General features: G+C 39.0%; 1 long non-coding RNA gene across 4 annotated transcripts in view; it reads left to right on the top strand.

Annotated features, from left to right (window-relative positions):
- Positions 1–9,674: 9,674 nt before the first annotated feature.
- Positions 9,675–19,881, top strand: part of LOC135942897 (uncharacterized) — a 67,171-nt gene continuing 56,964 nt past the window's right edge. Inside the window, exon 1 of one of the 4 annotated variants that reach the window (XR_010575141.1) lies at positions 9,675–9,972. This is a non-coding gene — a long non-coding RNA (uncharacterized LOC135942897). The remainder of the gene's footprint in view (positions 9,973–19,881) is intronic. The other 3 variants (XR_010575142.1, XR_010575139.1, XR_010575140.1) reach the window with 3 other exon arrangements.

Below are 19,881 nucleotides of genomic sequence, written 5' to 3'. Positions count from 1 at the left end.
CGAACCGGACGCACCTAGCTCCAGCACCTTTTCCCGCTTATGCAACCTGTCGTCGGCGGCGGCGGCAGGAATTTCGACCCGTCTAAGGCACGCCGAGGGTTGGGGTCAACCGTATCGCTTTACTAATTGGAGCGCCAGCCAAATACGGCCGCGCGCCTGGCTGGCCTTTCGTTAATTACCACTGGTCATTTATCTATTGATTGAATTAGCATTGCGCCATTGGTTTTGTTTGCTCAGCAATGGATGCGAGATAAAAGTACGACAGGCCATTAGTGAATGTAACAATTTTCGAGTGCAATTTCATGTTTAAATGCATAATTAGTGTGTTATCACTCACTTTTTGCCTTCAAAAATAAAAAGAGTACGTGCTGTTTAATTATTCAGAAATTATTGCGGCAGGTAATTCAATTAGTAGCCGCATGCCTCTCTACCCCGCTGTAAACACTTTAATTGGACATAAACTCAAGAGGAAAACTTTAATTAAACAAACACATTGACAATCATGCTAGCAGAATTATGACGTCGTGATAGAAAACGAATGCTTTCCTGCGGTGGAAACTTCAATTTTATGGACAATAAAGACCCATTTTTATCCCGCAGCTGAGAGTGTCAAGAGGCCGTAAAATTGTAGAAGAAGCAATAATTTATCCGACTGTGCGACACGCTTGCTTGTTTGTTTGCCTGCGATGGTTGGCTCGCTGCCCTTTTGCAGAGAACACGTGAAATCTTGTTTTGCATCCAATTAAGCTGATTTTTGCCTGAGTCAGTCACTCTTCGGCATCTCGTAAATTACGCGCCTTGCGTCACCGCACACACACACACACACACACACACACACACACACACTCCTGCTCCGTGAGTGACCGCGTGTCGCGAGTGTAGCATAAGTTGCAGGCGTTTATGTCTCTGAAATCACTACTGCTACACAGCACTCTGCTTACAGGTTTATATTAAACGTTCATTTCATATTTTAATTTTGATATTAGCAAATACTTAATATTTTTGTTAAAAAATACATTTACTAAACATAATGTAACAGGGTTGAATACACTGTTACAAGAAAATAAATTCAAACATTGTTGGTAAAATTAAATACATACGTTTAATAATATTTTTATTTATTTTTTATTTTTTTCATATAAATATTTTTAATTAAGTTATTGATTTATATTTTTTTATTGAATCAAACTTTGATTTAATTTAATTATTTATGCTCTCACAAAATCAAGAAGATTTTAAATATTGCAATTGAATCATTTTGTCTTGTAACTCCAGTGTCTAATAATTATCATCTAGAGAAATACTTTGGAAAGAATGGAATCTTTTTCAAAAAAAGGGAAATGTTATAAGTTTGTAGATGCGCCAATTTTATGATGCATATATTGAATCACAAATTATCAACAACTTGAGCTTCTAGCTATCGATGGTATTTTATAAAAAAAGAACACGTCAGTAAAAGCATTAAAAATATAAGACAAAATTTTTTTAAAATTCTCCATAATATATCCTGGTTCTTAAAAATTAATTTTTTCGCTTAGAGCCTCATGTTAGATTGGAGGTTTCGCCAATCCGCTTGTCGCCAGAAATCTCTTGTCATTAATAATCGGTTACAGTTGTGCGTGACGTTTTTGCTGTTCCAAATCGTCGCATTACATCACCGCACATGAAAACATTTGCTAGATGAGGTGCACTACTTCGTTAAATGCTGCTCAAGATACGATCTTTGGTGTAATGCGTTAGACAGAGGTGCTCTCGGTCTAAAATTAAATAGCCCTTGTCGCAGCCAATGAGAAATTATGCCGCTGATGGTGAGAGGAGATAAAACATTAGTTTTGCTAAATGCACACCGAATATTTTATTTGGATCGCCCGCAGCCAGCAGCCCACTTGGTAAAATTGAATCCCATGCAAATGTTTTGCTGTCCAATTAAACTCCCATTTGAGCGTGTGCAGCAGAACATTAGCAATCGCGGACCCTGGCAATTTCGCACCGTCATGAGAGGCGTGTGCTGCTCATTCGGCGAGTTGTGCAAACCTTTTTTGTGTATTTCTGTCATTGTTTGCTATATGAAACAAAAAGCTCACGACTCATTTCAATTTGGGAGAGACGCGGTCTAATTGAGATTTTGCTGCTGCGCGCTGCTGCAACAACGCGCGCCGTGGGGTCACGTTTCAACCCCGCCCGCCCGCCGTGATTATTTCGTCTCTGGGTAATGAAGAGCGCGGGAGCAAGGTTGAGACCTTTGCCTTCTGATGCAATTATGACACATTCATTGCGCGCGCGCAGCTCTCTGGTCACGCACTCGTTTCTTACGTTTCTTATGAGTAATGTGCATTATCCAGGGCACTATTATTTTCTCTTTGTAGCTGCAAAAGCCGAGGTTTTGCTCTACTGTTGGAATGCATTTCACTGAAAATAATATTTTAGGAGTTTTGGAAAAGGAAGTTATGCGATAATTAATTGTTATTGAATAGTTTTGTAAGAAAAGAAAAGGTTGTTTCAAGTTAGCCTTACAGCTAATAAATTTAGGGCTTTGATATGCACCTGATGAAAATTTTTCAGTGCTCTCTACTGAAAAATCTAAAGCTTTTTGCCTTTCTATTTAGTATTATTAATAATTTGAATTAAAAATAACGAAGTCTCGTCAAGGAAATGTAATGTAAATTAAATTAGCAGTAAAATTATTAATATTTAGTTTGCAATTTTTTAAAAGTGAAGATGTAATTAAACTGGAGAATAAAATTTTCCTGGCTTAATCGGACACTTTCAAATTAGGTTGTGTATTTTAAGAAGTCAAATTTGAACAAATTGTTAGTAATGAATCCCACCTGGAAATTTTGTTTTCATTTGGTTTGATTCCAAATTAGGTATTCATTAAAAAATCCTTCTATGTCAGAATAGAAAAATAGGTTAACAAATTGTCTAATTTTGATGGTAAATAATTCATAGGTGTCTAACTACTTCCATTAATTAAAGCTATTAATAAATGAGAGAGAGAGAGAGAGAGAGAGAGAGAGAGAGAGAGAGAGAGAGAGAGAGAGAGAGAGAGAGAGAGAGAGAGAGAGAGAGAGAGAGAGAGAGAGAGAGAGAGAGAGAGAGAGAGAGAGAGAGAGAGAGAGAGAGAGAGAGAGAGAGAGAGAGAGAGAGAGAGAGAGATCTATTTTGCCATATGTAAGCATTGCAATTTCCTTTAGTAGTAAATCAAGCAGCGCACAAAGCGCACCACAGGGAGCCGAAATTTGAATATTTGATGGAGATACCCCCCACCTGTACGCGCATTTTCAGTGACGCAAGTTCACAGCTCTGTACTCGCAAGTTTAATTTTTTAGATGATCTTCTGTTGTCCGTCAACAAGCTTCAAATTACTGTTTATGAAGAAGAAGTTGGGTCAGGTCAATTTTCAGTGTCTATAAAAGAATCACTTTGATGTCAGCATGAGGTGCAGAGGAGCAGAGGAAAGTTTGAGAGCATAAGGAGTGGCAAGAATAATTGCTATTGCCTCCTACAGCTGACTATCAGCAAGCATGGCAAGGATAAATAGTCCTCTAGAAAAGGTTTGACTCGCATTTAGATAGTGAAAAATTGCCGCTCTGCCGCGAAGCTCTAGTTTGCAAACAGATAAATCTAACGAGCTGTGAGCTGTCCATTTTATGCGGATCATCAAAAGAGCTGCTGAAACTTGTGTAACTGTTAAAATAGTGTGCAACTGTTGAAAGTTACGCACTTAATAACCAGTATTACAATTAATTAATAATTTCTATCTGCCGATCGATACGAGACAAAATGAAAAATACTTATTGGGATTAGTTGATTACGATGTAATACATAATATGTATCGTGATTAGAAAACTGAGCGGTTGTTCGCCTATTTTGTCCAATGACCATTGACTACTTCCTAAGCTGACAGCCTTGTGATTTCTTTATTAAATAATTTTATGGCAACGTCCACCTGCGTTTATTAGCTTTTATAAAAAGTATAAAACTAATGCAGCCCCTGGTGATGTGGAAATAAAATAAACAAGAGCAGTGCCGCGAATTCCGCACACTCTGGTAGTTTGCCAACAAATTCAACTTGCTATAGAGAGCCGCTAAGTGTGTGTAGAGGAAGTTGCGAAGAATGAAAACGTTACGCACTACGCATAAGGTTGCTCTCGTAATTGTAAAATAAAATCAGCGAAAGGGGATTTTACATGCGGAACGTGGAGACATGGAATTTCAATGTTGTCGCAAGAAAGTGAGCTATGAGCCGCTGTTAACTTTCGTCGCGTGAAGAGTAGCCGAATGATGAATCTTAACTGCCGCTTCCGGTGACCAAATAATTGTTGAGAATTCACACTACCTTCCGGGGGCCAAATAATTATGTAAGTTGTATGCATTGTAATCCCAACATGCATGTTGAAATTTTTAAAAACACAAAAACTGCTAGAATAATATTGCTATTATTAAAAAATTTATTTTTCGGTGTGGTTATTAATTTTTGGATGGCAATTATATATGCTACTTTGAGGAATATTATTTATTTATAAATTATGATTTAAAGAAATTGCCCAAGGTGGTCTGTATTTTATTTTTAAATATTTTAATTATTTATAAAAATTTTATAAACATATTACTATTTATCTCAAATATACATAATTGATTAAGGCAGATTCGTACAGTTGGGCCGGGCAGAGTATGTTCAAGTAACAAGCATATTTATGCTTGTTACTTGAACATACATTACTTTTATGTAAAAGAGACATATATTTGCCAATTTTCGTTTCTAATTTAAAATAAGTGAATATATCACTCCCCTGCTTTCCTATAATTATTCTTAATTAAAAATATTTTCAAAAATTGAGCTGATTATTTGTGATTGTTTATTTTAAAATTTCTTTTAGAAAGAATACTCATATGCTTTTTTCGTTTCCATTCTAACGTATATTGCTGGACCAAAAACATCATGCTAAAAAAAACCGATAAAATTGGAGCATCATGGTATTAATTTGTAAAGAGACAAGCAGGTTTTTTTCTTCTGATTCAAGGGAAACAATGGAGTGCGCAGACAGTAATGCACGTTGCCATCAGACCATTTACGGATTTGAGTCGGGTTTTTGTCCACGCGGGCATTAAATACGCTTGCTGCTTGTGAGAATATATGTGTGTAATTCTCCGCTCTCTCGCATCAGAAGTGGATCTTCTTGATCTTCAATATACGCCAGCCTAATGGCAATAAAAGAGCTCAATGAAGGTCAATAAACTAGGAAAGAGAAATGATGGCCGAGCGATTATTGAAGCAGAGATAATCTTCCAGCACTCGCTCTCGAGAGCTCAGTTGAAATGGAATAATAATTTTGCTTGGACGCCACGCGTGGATTGGCATCAGGGCTGGCACTTCCACTCAAATCGCGCACATCCACCCATTCGCTCTCTAATTATTCACCGAGTTGCGGCTGCCCAAAAAACTTGCGTGCTCCCGTTCAACGGTCAACTTTCATATTTTGGTCCTACCTTTCATCTGCGTGGACGCACTTAACAATTTTCAAATGATTTTATTTCAACCAGTATCCTGAAGTGGCGAAATTGTGTAAAAATAGCGCTCTTGAACGTTTGCTGTCGGCGTACTTCCCCTTTTTTGCTACGAAAACTGGTTGCTTTATTTTTAGCGATGGCCAATCGGCAGATTTCGCGATATCTACTCAAAGAGTTCCTTTTTTTGCAAGGCAGGAATCCAGTTTTCTCTTTAAATCGCCCATTCTGCTTGCAAGAGGGGCGTGAAAAGTAAACGCCATCATTTATTCAAATTTATATATAGGTTGATTTTTTGCATTAGTTTGATCTACAAATTAAAAATATTTTGCATGGGTGTAATCAGTGGGAAGAAAAATTTAAAAAGCATTTAAAAAAATCTCCTAGCCGCTGGATTGCATGTATATTTTTTCGCTTTGGGAATAATGAAGTAGCTTTTTCTGGCTTACTTGCCATTTTCCAGCATGCGTCAATATTTCTCACGATATGGATGTCTAGAATTATACTAAATGACCCTGGCGGTCCCTTCCAATAGATCGGGCTAATCCCATGCGCCGTCTGCTGGCCTATGGGATTTGTTCGAGATTTTATTTTCCACTAGACAAAAATCTATACATTATAGCCTGGCCAGATTATTGGCTTGCCAATTCTTTGCCTGATACATATTTTTTATTGCATCTGTTATTTTCAACTTGACATCTGATGATGAAAAATCAAGATATTAAGTCAAGCGAAATTTTAATATACTATGTTACACATCCCTGAGTGTCACTGTAAGTGTCAGACTGGATTTATATTTATACATTGCAAGGAAGTACCTCAACAGGTGACAATAACTCGTTCCATATTCATTAAAAAACTAGTTTTGATCGGATTTCGCGTACTAGTCTTTCTCGCCATTTTTTTAAGAGAAACTAGCTTTTCGTCCGTTCACCGTCGGAAGACGCGATTATAAATAATTCCACCAAGACTTTTGTATACTATCTCTCTCTTTCTTTCAAGTTGAGAGGGATCAAATGATGTGTAAATTTTTTTATGGGCGCGGATTGAGACACTGGGATCATTCTGTCGGATCTCTTCTCTGCATCTCGCTAGATTTTTCTCAGGACAGCTCACAATAATATCATCATGTCACTTCCTCAAACAGACGCCTGCGTTTCGAATCTCGCCGCCGCCTTCATTGCCGTCAACTATTTATCAACATTTGGGCTGCTAGCATCACGTATCCGTATCACCGTGTGCCTAGAAAGACACACTGCGAATATCAAGTTCCAGCTCCTACTGGTTGCTGCTGTCTAGATAGAGTTTCCAGACTCTGCAGGATGAAGATAACAACTTTAGGAATCATCTCGTTTTTTATCCACAACACGTCTCGCCAGCCCCAGCGCGTGGCACCGTGCGTTTGTAACTAATTTTTGCCGCGTTGTGAAAAAATGCTTGGAAACGTCACGTTTTATTCCGGACCAACATGCGATTGCGTGCAGAAAACACTTTGTGTTCTACTTCGCAAATTCATCCAAGGTTAAATGGTGCTAGATGTGCTATAATGATTGCGCGCCTATAAGTTTCGCTTTTCACCGTGTTTAACAGAAATATTGATATTAAAATGCTATAAAGCAAAGCCTTTTTACTGCCAATTACTGATCACTAATCATGGTGTAAATCAAATCACAGCTTGAAACCAGTCTAGAAAATTAGTGTAGCGCGAAAAATGGTGCAGTGTATAGATTCCGAGAAGCTAACTAGTCTCAAATTAACTACATTTTCTTATGCTTGGTTATTGCAAAATCCTGCGTTCTATTTACTTAAAAAAATGTGTTTTTTTTACAAGAGATATTTTCGATTCAACGTAATTTTCAATTTTACTGGCTTTGATAATCCGTGAAATTCCTTCAAGCTTAGAGGAAAGCCCGTGCGCACGATCCTATACTCATGATTGTAGTTTGCAAAAACGAAAATAAAGCAGCGTTTGTGAGCAGCGAGCTAATTTCATGGCTCATTCTTTGTAATCGCTCGCAATATTGACACATGAATTATTGTGTTCGGACACGCGCGCCGCGTACTTTCTTCTAGCAGATAAATTATCTCTTTCTCCTCTCTCGAATGGTCGCACATCAATAAGAATGGAACAGATTCGCCAGCAAAGTGTCTCGGTGCTCTCGTGCGCTCATAGCTGAAAATGCACACAACACGAGGATTAGCCGAGCTAATAGCGCGCTTTCTCGAACCTATTGAATATTTATTTGCTGCCCAGTGATATATTAGCCATGTTCATTTGTTCTGATTGTTTTGTTTCTGTGTGGTTGCTTTTCATTATTAATAAACCCGCTCCTTTGGCGGCGGCAGCGGCAACGGCGGCGAGCCATCGAGTAATTTAGGCGCGTTAGAAATAAGCGCAAGCATTCCATTTTTGCAAAGAGAGCCCCATGGGCATGTCCAGCCATTCTTTATTAGTGGCCATCAATAATCGCGCAGAACGTGATTTTTTCTGCGTCTGCCTTTTTTCCTGCTGTCTAAGCATTCGATGCTAATTTTTGTTTAATATGCATGCCACCTCTGCGCTAAAAAATTGTTACCTAAGGGGCCAAATTGTACGCAACGTTATTTGCGATTTCTGCACTGTTTTTTTACAAAGGGAAACTTAATTCGCATTCATTCAGGCATTATGTGAACTAATCAACTCTAGTTTCAGGACCACCTTTCTTGATATTGAGCTAACCGAATATTTTATCCCAGGGTAAGAAAGGTCTAGAATACATGAAAAAAAAAATGAATGTTTGATTGAGGGCGGAATTTCCCGAGAGATTTTAAACAGTTGTACTTTGGCAGCAGATAAATAGTTTCGTTATTAATTTTTAACCGCAAAAATTGTGGACACATTTAATTTCTGTGCATGTTGCTAACTGATGTCTTCTAACTCATTTTCTTTAACATAACAATTTCTTTGACCTTTTGGAATAGTAGGAAAAAACAGATGAGGAAAGTCTTGATGAAAATTTCAAAGTGCATGAATTTATGCTATCTGGCTGCATTTTCTGTGTTTTTAGTTTCTAATGAGAGGGCATAAAATGATTTTTTTCGCCACCGGTTCTTCTCTTTTGAGATGAGCAACCCCCTGAAATCAAACAACTTGCGAAAACTCCGTGTCCCACTAACGAAAAACATCGTCTCACGTGCCTGCCAACAGAGGTAGCCTAGTCTAGAAAAGGACCGCCATACCAAGGTCCTTTATTGAAATGCTAGACAAATATCCCGTGAAATTAATTCACGCATGCTGGAAAGGTGCAAATCAGCAAGTAGCGAGTCGGAATGCTTCCGCAATCCTCCCAAATCCGATTGGAATCGTCTTTGCAATGCAAGAGAGACAAATGTAGGCACAAATAAATTCCTGAAATTAGATTCAGATTAATTGCGGTTCAGCAGAGCTGCCAATTATCAAACATTTTGAGACTATTTGATAATATTCGGACCTTATTGGACTAATATTTTACACTTCAATTTCATGATTATGATAAACAGAGTGTTTTTGTTGACGTCTACAAAACAAAGAAAAAAATTTCGGAATAAGAATACGTTCCCTAATTTTTAACTTCCGAAAGTAAATTTTAAATTAGATTAGACATTTTTAATTTGATTTTGTTTCAAACACATTTTCCTGGCACACAATTAAATCCTTCGTTTGCTTTGTTATTCAGTCCGCATACAGCTATACAGCAGACAGAATTTTTCAAGGAACTCCACTTATCGAACTGTAACCATGACTCGACACATACGTTCCTCAAAAGAAAAGCGCTCGCATCACAACGTTATCGTCTTGTCAGCATCTTGAGCTAGACGCGCACCTATCGAATGCTAGAAAAGAGATTTGGTTGATTCCTCATTGGCTTTTTTACGTTTTTGTTCACGCGCTGATATTGGAGGTTAAGTGCGTGTGTGTACGATTATTATTAGCATGAAAAGCGTCGGACACCGGCGCATTGTCAGTAGAAAAAGCGGGGCCTGCGGCGTCCGGCTCATCAAAAAGAAGCCTGGTGTAATAACAATGCACGATCGGGGCCCAAAGTCGGTGCCGGCCGCGCCGAGCTGAGAGCGTGGAAAAAAGCGGCCGGCTTCGTTCCAATGGATGTGTGGAGGGCTCTGGGATCGGGCTAGTGGTTCACCTTGCTGCTCTTTACGAATACGAAGAGAAGAAAAAGAGGAGATGGGAAGAAGAAAATGTGTATCGCGCGCGCATCAGGCACTTTTCAGTGTTGTCCTCAAGCGTGAGCAGTGTGTACCACGCAAATGAAGCGCGCCGGCCTTACGCGGAATTTTGGCCAATATTTTCTCTTTTTCATGCCCCGCGGACGGCTAGAGAAGGAATTTGATATAATTAATGGAGGTGATGTCAAAATTCAGATCGTCGTCCCACTGTGCGGTGCGCGCGGCCGCTCACTTCGTCGAGTTGGAAGGAGTCGAAAGAAAGTAAGCAGAGGCAGAAGCCCCTTTTTCCTTTCATTGTACACCACAACGCAAAACGGATTTGATTGAAAATGTGTGTATCCTTTTTCTGCCTTCGGATCCACTTTCACACACGCCCGGGAGATTCGCGCGCGACTCGTTAATTTTTTGCGGCCAAAAGCTGCCTTTTTAATGAAAGTGAATTGTGCGCAGGGTAGGACGTCTTGAACGGCTTCATTAAACTTTTTAGCACCAGTTCAACGACTATTACATTTTTATGGAGAAACGCATTTTTTGCGCGATCAGTGCGTTGCAGACTGGAAGCATTTCGCCATTGCAGTGCGTACGATACATATCAATTAATCTGCGGGCTACATTTTACTGTCAAAGTTTACATATAAGTTTTGCCGCGCGCGCGCGCTCTCGATCACAGATAATCTACTTTTAAATGGGCGATTGTGTCTAATGACTTGAATTCGGCACTTCCTCATTCGAAAGGTCTGCTGTTCGCGAGAAACTTGACCAGCCAATGAACTCTGCTTCAAACCACACCGCACACACGCAGGTTTATTAAACCACCTTCACTTGCTATAAAATATAGGTAACGCAACTAATTAATTACGTAGGATCAAAACTATTGCTACTCGACGTTTAAATTTGTCACAGATAATACCTTTTTGTTTATCTAAAAGTGTTGGCTCAGTTAATTTAATTTTATACTTTTTATAATCAAATGATATAATTATGCCCATAGAATACAACCTTTACATAACCGAGTGGTTGTTCGCCTATTTTGTACCACTGACCATTGACTACTTCTTAAGCTGACAACCTTGTGATTTCTTTATTAAATAATTTTATGGTAACATCCACTTGCGATTATTGGTTTTAAGCATAAAACTAATACCGCGCCCTGGTAATGCGGAAAGAAAATAAACAAGAGCAGTGCCGCAAATCCCGCACACTCTGGTAGTTTGCCAACAAATTCGACCTGCTAAAAACGCTAAGTGCGTGTAGAGTAAGTTGTGAAGAATGGAAACGTTACGCATTACGCATTAGTTTGCTCTCGTAATTGTAAAATCAGCGAAAGGGGATTTTACATGCGGAACGCGGAGACATGGAATTTTAATGTTGTCTCAAGAAAGTATGTGCTTTAAGCCGCTGTTAACTTTCGTCGCGTGAAAAAATAGCCGAATGATGAATGTTAACTGCCGCTTCCGGTGACCAAATAATTGTTAAGAATGCAAACTACCGCCTCCGGTGCCCAAATAATTGTAAGTTGCGTACTATGCATTGTAATCCCAACATGTGTGGTGAAATTTTTAAAAACACAATCGCTGCTAGAGTTATGTTACAAATTAAATTAAAAATTTCCTTCTATTAAGTAATTTTACTTTTGGGAGGCTATTATTATGCTACTTTGAGGAATAATTTGTTATTTCAAAACTATGATTTAAAGAAATTGCCCAAGATGATCATTATTGTTTGAAAAAATTATAATATAATATAAAAATTTAAACGAAAAGTTGAAAAAACACGAGCATAGATAGATAACGTTAGTTTAACGCGATTTGTGTTTAATAAAATTCGGTATAAAAATTGAAAAAAACATTTGATTGTGGATCTCAAATTTTTAACAGTAAATGCAGTATCAATCCTCTTTAACAATGCGAGCCAACGGGCTGGTCATTATAGAATGATTTTATTACACACAAATAAATTGTTGAAGGAAATTTGGAAATCGTGTAAAACATGGACGGGGTAAAATATCTCCTGTAAAACTTTTATCTCTTTGTTACAGATATCAATATCGGTATATTTCATTTTGTTAATAAAAAGTTAATTGTGAGAGCCTAAGTATGTCTTTATTCAACTTAGTGTTGCATTTCCGATTTTGAGAAATATTTTTAATACGCTTTTATGACGTGCAAAATCATGTCATGAGAATTACGGAAGAAGGACATATATTATGCGTTTGTCCTATAGCCTAAAACGCAAAATAAGTGGACAAACCCGATTTTAAAGAGCAGCTCACTCTCAATTATTTCCTTGTTGTTCCGAAAAAAAAATCCGAGCGTGTTCCCGTTCTAATTAAGCACACGTCTGCTCAGTTTTTTAAATATACACTGCCAAATAAGCGTGTAATTTACGACCCACATGCAGCAGCACAGACAAATTTCCCGCAGCTATATCTACACAATTGGCAACTTTGAGAGTGCGATCGATTTACAAAAAGGCTCACCTTGAGCAGCGCGCAACAAAAATATTACACTATATCTGCCGCTGCGAGAGTGTTATTTAACAGTCCCTAGACAATAAAATTGCACTCGGCTGCTCCAATTTTGATAATAGCTATTCAACTGCTCATTATAACGTGAGACTCACGACTCACCGAAAAATCACAAAAGCTCTCTTTCAAATTTCAATCGGCGTGCGCCAGCAGATCGCGGCGTGATAATCAAAGTCTTAATTTCTCACCACGCGGCTCTGACGCAAGGTCGTGCACTTATTAGCGAAATTTATGAGTGCAGCGGAACGCAATCAGCAGGTGTGTTTGCTGCGTGGGTGCGAGATTCGGATAGACATTGATACGTGTGTTAATAGCTCATTTGTTCTTTGCTTTCAGTCGATTGCGTAACGTATTTTTTTCAGCTAACGAACTAGTTGGCGGGCATTTTACGGCGGCAAAACGACAGGAAAGCGAAATAAAAGTCACTTGCGCAATTAATGTATAAGTGAAAAGCAATAAACGAGACTTTAATTGAGCACTTGTACAGTCAGTTTCCTGTCGCTAATAGGTGACATTGAATGAAGTACGACTCATTTCGCAAATGCAAGTTTTGACAGTACAAAAAATGGCATTTTATGTTTGCATATTTAATATCCTGTTCTGTATCTGGGAGCTGTTCAAAAATACACTGTCTCATTTTACATTAGTATTGCAGCATGCGTATGTTACGACATCAATAAGTGTCCGAAACCCTCTCCAACTTCAAATTGCCAGAAAATTTAGTTGTTAACGCTTTAAAATAAAACATAATTAACTCATAACAAAAATACCTTTTTAGTTTGCAAAATATAACTTTGGAATGTTTTTTTAATTCGATGCTACATTGAATTTTGTTTTAAATATTAAACATTCAAACTTGCATGTTATAAAAGCAGTAATTATATAAATATTTTCAATAAAAGTTTCAGACTCAGTCATATCAATTTTATGGTTATTCATAACATTGAAAGCAATAATTCTTCATTGTATCATGTTCCCAAATTATAGTCTATTTAAAAACAAAATATTTGCTTAGAAGGAAAAATAACAAAGTTGGTTTGGTCTCTCTTGATTCGGTACAAACTGCTTCGTAATGCAAGTAAACAAATGGATGATGTTTTTGGAAGCACGAAAAGCTATCTATGGAACAACAAATTTTAGGAAACACAACGCCAGTGATGCAATCTCTAGGTCGCGAAAGGAAAATGAAGCAGTTTCTTTTGATCCGTAAGTCGTAAAACAGCAGGTTCATTTCGTTCTGGTAGAAGAAAAAATGTGAATTTTATGTGGCCTCGTAAAACACAATGACGATAAATTTTGGATCCCGGCTGGAATGTAGTAGTGTCTTCTCTCGGAAAATGGGCCCCGATTGATATGTATCTTTCCGCGTTTGTGCAAGGTTTAGGACGCCGTAAACTAGATTAGAAGTTGGATTCCGCCCCTTACGACCAGCAGCTTCGAGTTGTGTAAACAAGCAGTCAAATCGAATTGAGATGCATGTAGATTCAGCAAGTTTTTTTTGTGTTATCTAAGAGATTGTTTCGTGACGAAACTCTCCTCTTGTTCACCAGAACCTTGGTTCCACTCGGGAGTTTAAGGCATTCAATTGATTACCCGCTAAAATTCACGGCTGTCGTAATTTGCCATCTCAGGCTGATCGAGACAATGAAATTCTCTAAAAATGCATTTTTGCGACACCGCCAGAGCATTCCTGCAGCTTAATTTATGCGCGACGCCAAGCGAAACGACCGTAAAGTAAATGTTTGCAGGGCCGCAGTAAAGTGGCATGTACTCTCTGTTTGTTTTTCCATTACTTCTCGTAAGGTTTAAATCAATCTCCACGGCCAATGAACATTAATGACTCACAAAATTACGTTGTCATTGTTATGATGGAAGTAAATTTCATAACTGCAAGTGAACATATTTTAAACCTGAACTGTATTCCAAATGAACCTGCGGTATATTGTATTGATTTTGTAATTGAAACCTCGTTTTTATCCTGACGAGAGTAATGGCTGTCTCGTTAGAGTATGATTTAAAGCGTGCCTGAGCAATGAAAATAAAAGAGTTGCTCAATATTGATCGAAATTTGCATACTCTCGCTGGCGGAAGAGTGGAGTGGTCTTGTTTGATTGTCATAAAATCTGTCAGCAAATGCACTACAAAGGCCGATTTGCCAAGAAAATACGATCGCGCATTGACATGCACAGCACACATTCACGTAAAAGATTTTACGACTGTGTAATAACACACAGAGATCCGCCGCACCGGCTTCACGTCTCAGCGGCGCGCATGAAAAGATCTTTACCAGCAGATATGACAATAAAAAATAAAAATAATATCCTCTCCCTGCATCAGCAAGTTTTGATCTGCGGCGTCAATAATGAAGTGTCTTATATTGAAATCGGCTCTAATCTCGCACGGGGAAACATGCTTCTTTTCACAGCCGCTTGAAAACATGTTATAATTTTCACTTTCTCAGTCGACGCGCATTATTGGTGTAATTCGAAGTGAGCGCGATGAATTATGACTGTCCGTGCCTGAGAAATGTGGGGTTCAAAGGCAAAAACTGAGCAAAAGCTTCGATCCAATGAATTATGAGTGTCTTATCTGATGGTGTAACTCTGGGTCTAATTATTACAAATCATTGCTAATTGCTGGGTTGAATGTGCGTACACATGTCCATTCTTCACACACCGCGGCTGCCAGTGACCAGACATCTTGAATTATATTTTCGTTTCGCACAGGTTATTCCGTTGTTCGTATATATCTATCAGGAGCTGGACTCTGTCCGAGCACAAACAGTCTGTAATTAAATTAGAAAAACTACTTCAAAGGAGCTAAAAAAAGCATGGATGGATCATTTCTGCTCAAATTTTCATAACTGTTAAAGCTTTATATGGACACGTTAATTCTCCTTATTTCAGGTATAAACTTTTTGGGGAGATAGACGAAGCTCTCATCAAGCTAATTAATTTATATTTTCAGCATTTTTAACATTACTGTTTCAATAAGGCCCATTATTATATCATACTGATTTTGTTAAGACCGAGATAAAATATTGTTGAACACGTTATTTAGATTTATTTAATTATTAGCATTGGTTTGAACAAAATTTTCGTCTATACATATATGTTGGTGCCATTACTTGAAACGAGGTTCAAGTTTCAAAACTTGATCCATCATAAATCCTTAGCTGAATTCACACACATACTCGAGGTACAAGCGGCGGTTTTAATTATTTACTGTGCGGCCACGCATCTATCAATTACACCAATTTGCCTGTTTGGTCTCTTGCAATTAACGTTGGTCTGCGCGCGGTTAATCAGGTGCAATTATATATTTCCCAAACTTGAATGCGGAGCTGGATTGCAGAGCGGTCAAAAGTAAATAAAGGGTGGCCGCGGCTCGCGCTAAAAACAAAAAAGCGGGCGGAGAGGAAGACGCGATGATGCTCTTAAATTACATTGGCTTCATGTTATGACGAAGAGCAAGAAATAATAATTAAATTAATTACGAGGTTTTTGTGTTTTTACATCGGCGCCCCCCATCAGGCTGGCTGTCGTCTCCCATTGAAGTATCTTGTATCGCTCACAAATCTCACTCTGCGCCGAGAGAGGCTAACTAATTAAGGAACAAACAAAAAGCGTGCGTTTCGTCAGCGGAGGATGAATTAAAAAATATGAAAGAAACACCGATGCAGTGTAATAATAATTAATTCCGCTTACACGCCGCAGCTCCCAGCTGAGAGCAAGAGCTTAATGGAAAGAAAGGTCCCGACCCTGCGTGCACCGGCTGACCTTTCAGGCTGAATGGGCACCTTCTCGACCGCAGAGATAAAACTCCACTCTCGCATGTGGGCCAACGAAAAAATGAATCAAAATAAAAACAGTTTGCGTCAGAACAAATAGGGGCAAGCCTTTTGAGCCAAAATGTGTGTAATTTGCTGCGTTCAATGAAAGCACGCTGCTGACCTAGGTCAACATGCGCTGTAATTTGATCGCGAAAATTGACTGGCGTGTCAATCAAGGTGCGTGCCCCGCTTGTAATAATTATATTTATTTGGCAGCAATCGCAATGCGCCGTAGGTTTGGATTGCGCCGCGTGTCTGCCCTTGCAGATCGAAAACAGCACGCCCCTGCTCCGGCTCATTTCGAAACAATGAATGTTAAGCTTCGTTTCTCGCGGAGACTATTGATGGACATTAGCAGTAAATCCCTCAAGCAGTTTCTGCAGTTTCATTGCAGCAGTTCGATCGATGCTTTATGTAATTGCACTCGCGTAATTGCACGTACAGCCGCCGAGGAATTTATAAGAGTTGTGCAACTTCAATTCAGCACGATTTTCAGGAGTCTTTTATAGAAGAGTGAAATCAACAAATCCCATCATCAGATGACCGCATTGTTTGCAATAAAAATGCCATGCGGAATCAAGCAAGCGCTCCTCGAAACGTAATTTCAAACCAAATTTGTCTTAAATAAATCTACTGCGTCCTAAATAATGTGAAATTTATTCCACACATTTCTTGTTTGGATTTTTAACAAGCAGTGTGAGTCGAATATATAACCAAATAATGTATGTGCTTGGAAGAAAATAATTTTTCACTCTTCATTAAAGCTGAAAAGCCGACAAACAAAAGATAATAAAGCCAAAAAATTTCGTTTAAATGTTCTGCTTCCAACGCAATTTCCGTCATATAATTTGGTTAAATTTAAACGTGTACCAAGCTTCATGAATTATTATTACAACATCCATCTCCTTTTTCGTCGCTCTCTGCATATGAAACACATAAAAGTATAATAAAAGCAAACACACAACTATAACTGCTCTTGCTCTAGCTGTCCAAATCCAGTTTTGAAGCCAGATCCCTGTGGCAAGCAAACCACACTATTTATTTTTCAAAGAGGTATAATATATCTGATCCATCTTTATTACCTGCAAACATTGAGCCAGCAATAATTTGGCGGCGTTGCCACGTGATCCTTCAAAACGACGAAAAGCATACATGCGCCAAATGTTTCCTAAAAACTACTTGATTTTCTGCAGCGCAGTCGCTTTTTTATTCTGGAGGTAAGAGTAAAAATTATTTCTCACGCATAAAATAATCCAGGTTGTTAACACCTGAAGAAAATGCATACACAATACAAGAGAAATGACTCAATTCTCACTTGCTGCATGTATGCAGTTTATGACCGAATGGAAAATGAGACACATCAGCTCTGATGAGATCAAAGTCATAAAATTCCATTTGTTTACTGTTCGCTTTATTACAAAATTCAATTTCAATTTAATTTATGAAAGAGCTGTTTTCTTGAGTCGGTGGAATTTATTCGTTTTGCACCGAGTCAAACGCGAAGGAAGCTGAGTGACTTTTGATCTTAAACTGAGACGATTTTATGTGCACAGCACACACCCGTGAAGTTCGCTAAAGCCAAGTTGCGAAATCAGTGATGAGAATTTCATTGAGTGGCGCGCGTGATTTATTAAAACCAACATTTCATCCGCCGCGCGGCACATTATTTTACGACGAGATCGAGAGCAGCTCTAAAAGCAGTGCCGGGAGTTGTTACTTTCGTGGAAATGCGGGAATCACGTATAAATGCTGCTCAATTTTATTGCATTTAAAGCAACGAGCTGGGATCAATAACGAATAAATATTTTCTCCTTTGCACTCCATTTATTTATTATTTTATTGTCTCGCCGGCGTCGTTACTCACCTTTAAACGCTGTGCGCTGGAAAGTCGAGCTGCTCCAGAAGAGAGACGTTTCCTTTTGTCTCCGCAGCCGCCGAAACAAAAAATTGAGAACTAACCGACTGATGCATGTGTACTTTCGTCGTGCGGCGAAGGCGTACGTGAGACCGTCCGAGTGTTTTTCTCCGCATTTCTCCACATGCGATTAAGCGAATTTGTCAAGGGTCTGCATTCAGAAAGGGCTGGATTTGCAAGTCGTGCGTTCAAACGGCCGGGAATCGGCGTCCGATCAGTAAAAGTGTTTGTTGCTGGTGCGAAAGTGTTATGCAACACGTTAAATTTCGTGTCTGTGCTTCAGAGATCGCAATTCATCTACAACGCCAATTGTGACTAGTTGAAAAGAGGTGCTGTCAAAAACGTGCCGTTGCTTTTGACCACATGCAACGCGAGCTTTTCGACAACCTCAGAAAAGGGTACCCTGTGCTCAAATTTCATCATGCTGTAATATTTTTAATTTATTGCCGTTTGTGTTTTTTTATTCTGTCTCTCGCCGAACCCTTTCAAATTGGATTGTTCTTGTGTGGCCTTGCAACAATGCATTTTCTATAACACTCCTACTGCATCGCAAATGAAACGCGTGACTCGGGAAGTAATCGCCCATTAGCCGATGAAAATGCGCAGTTCACACGGTCGCTGAGATTTATGTACAAATTAAAAGTATCGGAGCAGAGCTCGGATTGTGAGCCAATTCCTCCGACTTATTCAAAGCCTCGATAGCTGGATTTATGTCTAATATATTCCCATCCGCATTGGAGGCACGGGCACTTCAGAGCACTGATTCCCGCCGCCGCTTTCAAAAATAATTACTTCTCCTCGGGTCAAAAAATCAATTTCATAGCTCGCACGCATTCACTGCTATATATCGATCAATTTAATAAACTGACAAATTCAGAGAATTAATGACTCGCTCGGCTGAATATAAAAGAGCAGGCAATCTGCCGATGAGATGCATTTTCGTAACGTGATCTGCATCTCTTGGGAATTAGTGAGGCACTCACTCGCTCAGGTAAATCAACTCTCATGCACTGCAGATAAGGTTTAAGGTTGCCAGCACACCAGGTTTTAATTCTAATTAATTTGACTTTTGCTTATATGACTTTTACTTAATTAAAACGCAACATTTCTCGTTACATATACCGGCAGTTTGGATCGAAATTTCGCGTGGCAACCTTAGCATTGTAATTAACAGCCGCGTCTTCTAAACGGTGAGTGAAAAAGTCGTGTCTGTTCTGCCGACTGGCTGCGCCTTCATGCCACCGATCAAACTTTGCGCGCGCGGACAAACGCGATTTTTCAGGCACTTAACACGTCGGGAAGAAAAGTGAAAACTGTGTGAGTTGAGTACTCTCGGAAACATCGCCGCTTCTGAGAGCTGGCAGAGGAAAAACTGCAGTCAGAGCTTGGCACAGCATGGAATTGACTGAAAAATGACTAAAAGGGCGTGAAACTCCTGCCATCCGAGTTCTCACAGCCGATGGCGCTTGAAATGAGAGAATTTTAGGTATGGCATACTTACGATTGACTTGCAGGAAATAATGTCATTGATCCTTTTCAGCAGAGACATGCTTGAAAACATTATTGCCATTAGCATTTGAAATATGGCACGTAAGTTACGTCATAATCAAATTAGTTTGGCATTTTGGCTTAATTTATTTATCCACGCATGCCTCTTTAAGCGAAAGAGTGTCAAGAGGGGTCAACACATAGAGTGTTGAGAACATAAATTCTGCGGACTCGCTTTTGCCGAAAATGATTACCTGACGTTGCTTTAAATTTATTGCTCATTTCTAAAAACAAATGATATATCGTTCACGATTTAAATGCATCAGCTATAAAAAATAATTTCTTTTCGCAGTTCTGCACTCCATAAATATCTCATAGCCCGGCGCATTTAACCCGGCAAGTGCAGTA

The sequence above is a fragment of the Cloeon dipterum genome, chromosome 4 (assembly GCF_949628265.1).
Source record: "Cloeon dipterum chromosome 4, ieCloDipt1.1, whole genome shotgun sequence".
Taxonomy (NCBI): domain Eukaryota; kingdom Metazoa; phylum Arthropoda; class Insecta; order Ephemeroptera; family Baetidae; genus Cloeon; species Cloeon dipterum.
Note: the sequence above shows the minus strand (reverse complement) of the source record. Positions and strands in the feature narration are given on the sequence as shown.